This window comes from Hyperolius riggenbachi, chromosome 3, assembly GCF_040937935.1.
Source record: "Hyperolius riggenbachi isolate aHypRig1 chromosome 3, aHypRig1.pri, whole genome shotgun sequence".
NCBI classification, from domain to species: domain Eukaryota; kingdom Metazoa; phylum Chordata; class Amphibia; order Anura; family Hyperoliidae; genus Hyperolius; species Hyperolius riggenbachi.
Genome location: NC_090648.1, coordinates 16,019,119 through 16,026,467, shown reverse-complemented (window position 1 = coordinate 16,026,467; position 7,349 = coordinate 16,019,119). Strand labels below are relative to the sequence as shown.

The 7,349-nt window shown below is 43.8% G+C and overlaps 1 pseudogene; it reads left to right on the top strand.

Annotated features, from left to right (window-relative positions):
- The first annotated feature begins 4,164 nt into the window (after nt 1–4,164).
- LOC137561815 (olfactory receptor 1468-like) lies at nt 4,165–5,208 on the top strand (annotated as a pseudogene).
- The last annotated feature ends 2,141 nt before the right edge of the window (nt 5,209–7,349 follow it).

The window sequence follows — 7,349 nt, the reverse complement described above, 5'->3', positions numbered from 1 at the left end:
ACTTGTATATGTTTGCACATATTTTAAATTTTACAAATTTTCGCTGTAGTGCCCCTTTAAACAAGGATATGATATTCCAAAAAGAAGTTGAACAGTGCAGAAGGAAATGTATACAGAGATATTTACAAAAAACAAAGGAAAAAGTACAACGACACACACAAGACCATTTGCTAAACAAAATAATAAGGTAGTAAAATGGAAATCGCACTTTACCAACGTAAAGGGTCCAAACTTTGTTGTGGAGGGACATGGGTTTTGATTCGATCAGAGACTTCTCTAGCTCAAAAGCTACCTTCAGAAAAAGACACTTAGTGGCTCTGAGAGGTGGTTTCTTATAGTAAAGCATATGCCTTGGGGGCTACCCAAACTCCTTATCCAAAATTAATCTAATTTCCTCACTTTCTACCAAAAAAAGGGTGACATCATACTTGTTACATCCAGGCTCCACTCTTTCATGCAAAGATCAGAGCTTCCTGCAGGCCCTGTGAGACAGCACACTTCAGACAGCCCAGTACTGGGACATTAGCCTGCTAATATCTAGCTTCCTGTATGAATGGATAGCTGTGACGGTGTTATGTGTACTCCTGACATCCTACAGGCACATCAAACTATTCACTTAAACATCTCCTATTGCAGTTTACAGGAAATGGAATGCAAATATACACTACTTTCATACTATGTTGTTTTACAGACAACATGAAGGCTCCCACAAGTAGAGATGTGGCGAACGGTTCCCTAACCGTTAGCCGGCGAACATCTCTGAATCCCTGGGGCTCTTACTACTTCCGGGTCGCTATGACCCGGAGTAGTACGCCTGCACTGCCTGGCGGAGCGCGTCCTAGATCGCGCTCCTGTTGCCGGGCACTTTCTGCGCATGTGCGTGACGTCATGAACGACATCACGCTCATGCGCAGAGAGTGCCCGGCAACAGGAGCGCGATCTAGGACGCACTCCGCCGGGCAGCGCAGGCATACTACTCTGGGTCAGAGCGACCCGGAAGTAGTAAACCCCCCAGAGATGTTCGCCTGGCGAACCGTTCTCCACATCACTGCCCACAACATCCAAGTGTAATAAAACGGCTGGCTACCATGTTCTGAATATCACCGTACATATCCTCATCGCCCAGTATATCCTTACTCAAAGAAAAGAGTCGTATATATTTTTTTAAGATATATATATATATATACACAGTATATATATATATATATATATATATATATATATATATATATATATATTTATATATATATATATATATATTTATATATATATATTTTAACATTGCATGATTCTGTTATATTTGTATTACAAATCACACTGGGGAAGATTTATCAACGCATTACCGACAGTTTTTTCTTCTTAATCTGTTCTAACCAGCAGGGAGAACAGTTCTGCATGATTATAAGAGCCTTCTTAAATCCTAGGTAATAGTGGCAATTTATCATGAATTTCTAGAGCTACACTACAGTTAGGTGCAAATCCATCCCTAAACTGGCGCAGATTAAGAAGTGCTTGATAGCAGTTCTACAGATGTAGAACTGCAGGCTAGACATGATTGCAGAGTGAGGGCTAGACATGATTTGTGATGTGCTCCTCCCCCCTGCTGAATTCCTCCTCAGAGCCTGCTGCTATCAATACAGCAGGTGTGTGGTGTGTTGGTTACCTCAGCAACAGCAATTCCCCTCACACGCTGCACTGTCTGAGAGACCTTCCTAGCACCTCCTAATTTACAACAGTTTTAGAAGGAATCTGCACTATCTAATGATTTCTTAAGATGCCTGAGACAGTTCTGCATGGATTTCTAAAAACCTACTGATATTTTGTCTCAGGCAGTCTTGATAAATCTGGCCCACTGTATTTTAAACTATGAAACAGAGCAGAATGAATGACCCTTTGAACTCTCCTGCAGTAACAACTTATCTGAAGCTGCCTCTCACTGTTTATTTGATGTATAAATGCTTCAGAAAACAGGACTGTATCAATGACCCAAGTTGGGCTGGAGAGCTCGGAGAGGCTTTTTTGCATAGATAACAGAATCCTGGTTAGGGTCAGTACCTATTCAGTAAGGAGTTCAAGGCAAGACTCCCTAACACTGCAGGGTGGTCTCCTGAGCGCGTCCCAGTGGCTGCAGCTCTTGAGCGCTTTGAGTCCGACAGGAGAACAGCGCTATATAAATGTTCAGATTATTATTATTATAAATGCAGTTTTTTAACTCTTCCTGTACTGGAAACAATATGAGATCCATATCTTTGCTACTAATCTTCCATTTCTTAGCTGTACTCTACACATACAATTCATTACCTCATAATTTTAGTTTCACTTCAGATTCTCTTTAAGATTGATGAATGGCATTTACAATGTCATCCAGTTCATGCTCACAGCTACCAATGTGTTCTCCATTCCTGCTGCTTCCATGAGGCCATGCTGCTGCTGCTGACAACTACCACCGCCTCCACAAGGATAGTTATTGTTGCCTTTGCCTATTTGTCCACTAGTTATTATTCGCTTGATGGGTGGCATTCATGTCATCCAGAGCATGCTGCAAGCTAACCATATAGTCTCCATTCCTACAGCTTGTGTGAGACCAGACTGAGCTGACACACCCTCATACCCCCCCCCCCCCCCAACTTTTGAAGATGAATAAGAGGGACACTTAAGCCATGCCCCCAACCTGGATGGGGTGCCCGGGTGCCGTTGGGGGTGTCTGGGTACTGGCAGTGGTGCCTGGGTACAGGTGGGGGTGTCTGGGGTGCTGTCTGGAATGCCTGGATGCAGGTGGGGGTGGTTGGGTGCTGGTGGAGGTCCATGGGTGCTAGCTGGGGTGCGTGGGTGCAGATAGGGGTTTCTGGTGCAGGTGGGAGTGCCTTGGTACAGGTGGGGTGCCTGGCTGCTGGCTGAGGTGCCTGTGTGCAGGTAGGGGTGTCTGGGGTGCTGTCTGGGGTGCCTTTGTGCAGGTAGGGGTGCCTGGTTGTTGGCTGGGGTTCCTGGATGCTGGTGGGAGTGCCTGAGTGCAGGTAGGGATGCCTGGTGCTGGTAGGGGTGTCTGGTGCTGGTGGTAGTGTCTGGGTGCAGGAGAGGGTGCCTGGCTGCTGGCTGGGGTGCCTGGTTTCTGACTGGGGGGTGTATGATTCTGGGTGCTGGAATGGGTGTCTGGGCTCTGGTTGGGGTGCCTGGTTGTTGGCTGGGGTGCCTGGGTGCAGTTGGGGGTGTCCAGGTGCTAGCTGGGGTGCCATGGTGCTGGGGGGGGTGTCTTGGTGCTGGCTGGGGTGTTTGGATGGTAGCTGCGGTGCCTATTGTCAGTGACAGTAACATAGGTGAAAAGAAATTTCTAGCACATTTTACTCTTGGAGAAATTTACTTTTTATTCATGTGTTTTCACGTATTTTAAATGTTACAATTTTTCCCCGATAGTGGTCCTTCATATTTCTGCTATTTGCCAAAAGGAAAAAGTTTTGTCTTCCATTCATTTTCAAATTTGTCACTCATGTCCTTTTGTAATTCCTCAAGCAAGATATATTTATTATTTTGCAATAAAAACAACATATTAATTAAAACACATTTAAATATAAAACCAACAGAGTATACACAAATGGGTCCTCCTGTCTCTTTGGGATCATTAATATTGAGGACTAACATATATATATCTGGCAGAAAATGATCTCTTTATTCACTCATAGCTTTTCCTCCATTCCAGGCCAGCCGATGTAACAGGCTTACAATTCACATTTATTGTTATGCTCTTTATCTCTGTAAAATATTTAAGTTCTCTGCAGCCTTCTATACATTGTTTGGACAAAACCGCCCTGTCTGATATTACATGCTGAATAAATAATACAACAACAAAAACTGTTTATAAGAAAACGTGTGCTAATCTGATACAGAAAGGCAAATCCATCAGAAAACAAACAGTCTGCCTTTTTTATTTCAATTTGCAGTGCATAGTTTAATTTTTATTTTATTGACAATTTTCTGTAACTTTTTGAAACACTTGTCCTGAAGAATAATCTATCTATCTATCTATCTATCTATCTATCTATCTATCTATCTATCTATCTATCTATCTATCTATCTATCTATCTGTGTCTGTCTTTCTATTTACTTGTCTACAAATAAAATAAACTAGACATTATCCATACCTACCTTTGTATGTCCTATAAAGACCCCATGTTATTTTGGTTGAAATGTTTTTGTTATATGGTGCTGTTTTTGCCCTCTGACACACATGGCCCATATCAGAGCAATGTCACCTCAATCTTTCTCCTGGGATTCCATGACACGGGCAGGTTTACTGTATCACTCTTCATCTTTCTTCTTCTGATATATTGTGGGACGCTATGTGGAAACCTCCTGATCATCACTTTGGTGGCCATCAGCAAGACCCTCCACTCCCCCATGTACTTCTTCCTCACTCAACTCTCCATCACTGACCTCATGCTAAGCACAAATATTTCTCCTAACATGCTACATATCATACTTCATGGTAACACTTCAATACCATTTCTTGGTTGTGTCACTCAAAATTACTTCTATAGTTTGTCAGGAGGAATAGAATGTTTTCTTCTGGTGTTGATGTCCTACGACCGATATGTGGCCATCTGTTATCCCCTGCATTATACCTCCATTATGACCCCAGGGCTTTGCATCACATCAGTGGTGATCTCCTGGCTACTGAGCTGCATTTTTACAACAACCTTGACCCACATGGTCTGGCAACTACAGTCCTGTGGCCCAAACACCATTGACCATTTCTTCTGCGATTTTGATCCTTTGTTTGAGCTTTCTTGCTCAGACGTGTCCAGCATGAAAGCAGAAATAGCCTTGATGGGAATCCCTGCAGTAATCTTGCCCTTCCTGATTATTGTGCTTTCATACATGGGAATTGTCTGGACCATATTAAAGATCTAATCCTTCGAAGGAAGATTTAAGTGCTTTTCCACCTGCAGCTCTCATCTGACTGTTGTGTGTCTTTTTTACGGGAGTCTTATTGCCATTTACATAATTCCAAATGAAGGCCACTCTCAGATGGGCAGTAAAATAATGTTTATGCTGTACACAGTGTTTACACCTCTCTTAAATCCCTGTATATATAGTTTGAGGAATAAAGACATTAAGAAAGCTCTAAAAAAAATGTGGCATAACAATGTTGTGCTAAACAAAATAACTAATTTACTAAATCTCAGATCAGGAAAAAATTCTGATCACAGATAGCCCAAACCAGATAGGCCAAACTATGTGATGAATGCAGTGATCACCATCAAATAGCTGGCAATCATGCTTCTTCTACGGGTAAAAACATGCCTGGATGATTTATAACATGTCCCAAATAGTGATGAGCGAACAGTGTTTGCCACTGTTCGGGTTCGCCCGGATTTTGGCCTGTTCGGGTTCGGTTCGGCACCCCTCGTACACCTCATGGTGTTCGGGAGGGTGTTCGGGCACTCTGCCCAAACCCGAACAGGCCTTCTTTGTTCGGAAGAACATAGCCCCCTATAAGGTCCCATCATAAAGGGAGAGCATGCCCCGAGCGCGGGGGGGGGGGGGGGGGGGGCATGCCCCCCCCCCCCCCCCTCCCCGCTAAGCTCTCCCTTTTGCCGGTTCCCTATAATGTTAAATTTAAGCCCCCCAAAAGTACCTGAGGAGAAGGGCAGGAAGCGGGCAGCCGGAGATGCTAGGCGCTAGTACCATCTGATACTTCCGCCCTCTCTCTTGACGCACTTCCTGTTTACATTTGAAGTCGCGTCAAGAGAGCGCAGAAGTACCGCGATGACGCGTACGAGGGTACGTGTCATCATGTAGATGACGCGTACCCTCGTTCGCGTCATCGCGGTACTTCTGCGCTCTCTTGACGCGACTTCAAATGTAAACAGGAAGTGCGTCAAGAGAGGGCGGAAGTACCAGATGGTACTAGCGCCTAGCATCTCTGGCTGCCCGCTTCCTGCCCTCCTCCTCAGGTACTTTTGGGCACTTAAATTTAACATTATAGGGAACCGGCAAAAGGGAGAGCTTAGCGGGAAGGGGTGGGGGCATTTCCGACCCCCCCCCCCCCGCGCTCGGGGCATGCTCTCCCTTTATGCTGGGACCCTATAGGGGCCCCAAAGGGACATGTTCGGGTTGGGTTCGGGGTTCGGCTAGAACATGCCGAACATCAGGGGCATGTTCGGCCGAACCACACCGAACCCGAACATCCAGATGTTCGCCCAACAATAGTCCCAAACAGAATATTTATAAGACACCACTGCAAGCTAAAATACATATTATATTGATATGTTTTAAAAAAAAAAATAAAACAGTATTTCTCCCTTCCCCTTCACCCACTCAACCTTATCAACCCTTGACCAACATCAGGCACGTTAGAGGTTAATGAAGATCTTATCAAGAGCTCATGAGTTTGGCTCCACCCTTTGACCAGTACCAGCCACCTTGGCTTTCTCTGTGGGTGTACCTTGTACAGAGGATTCCCCCATCCTCATCAAAAGGCACTTTAAACACAATGCTAAGGAGATCTGGCCTTGATGTCCCCAAAAAGCAGGTGATGGTAACATTGGGATGGATCATCATACGATGAAATGACCAGTCCATAATTGTACTGGTAGGTTTGTTTGTAGCTGCGAGAGACAGAATAACAACAAAGGAGACCTAAAAAATCCAGCACCCCAAATTCAGAGCTTGATGATTTAGTACTTGTTGGCAAAACCCTTTCTTTCAGACATTTATTGTAGTTGGTCCGGGGTAGTGATGATGAAATCAGCTAATTACGTTTACACAAATTTTAGCGTAAATTTTCACAATTTCACCTGTACTTAAAGAGGAACTCCAGCCTAAACAAACTGTCATTAAGTTACATTAGTTATGTTAATTAAAATAGATAGGTAATACAATCTCTTACCCACCCTGTTTTAAAAGAACAGGTAAATGTTTGATTTCATGAGGGCAGCCATCTTTTTGGTGGAAAGGAGGTGACAGGGAGCATGAGACACAGTTCCAACTGTCCTGTGTCCTGATCACCTCTCCCAGTTGCTAGGCAATGTGAATAATAACATAGGAAATCCCATCATGCTCTGCACAGCATCAGGGAAAAAAGCTTTTTTTTCTTTGATGGGTGGAGCTTAGCTAAAAATGCAGCTAAAAATGATGCTTTGGTAAGAAAAACAAGGTTCTGATGCTGTGAAACTGTTAAAGAAACACCAAGCCTTTTCAGTACTGCTGAGTAGATTTTTAGTCCGGAGGTTCACTTTAATTATGATTTGTACATTTAATTGATTTTGTATAGTCACTTGAAATTTCGCATTTGTAATTTTCACATAATTTTGTGCCGACTTTGGCAGTGAATAGCAAAGCCCCCATACATG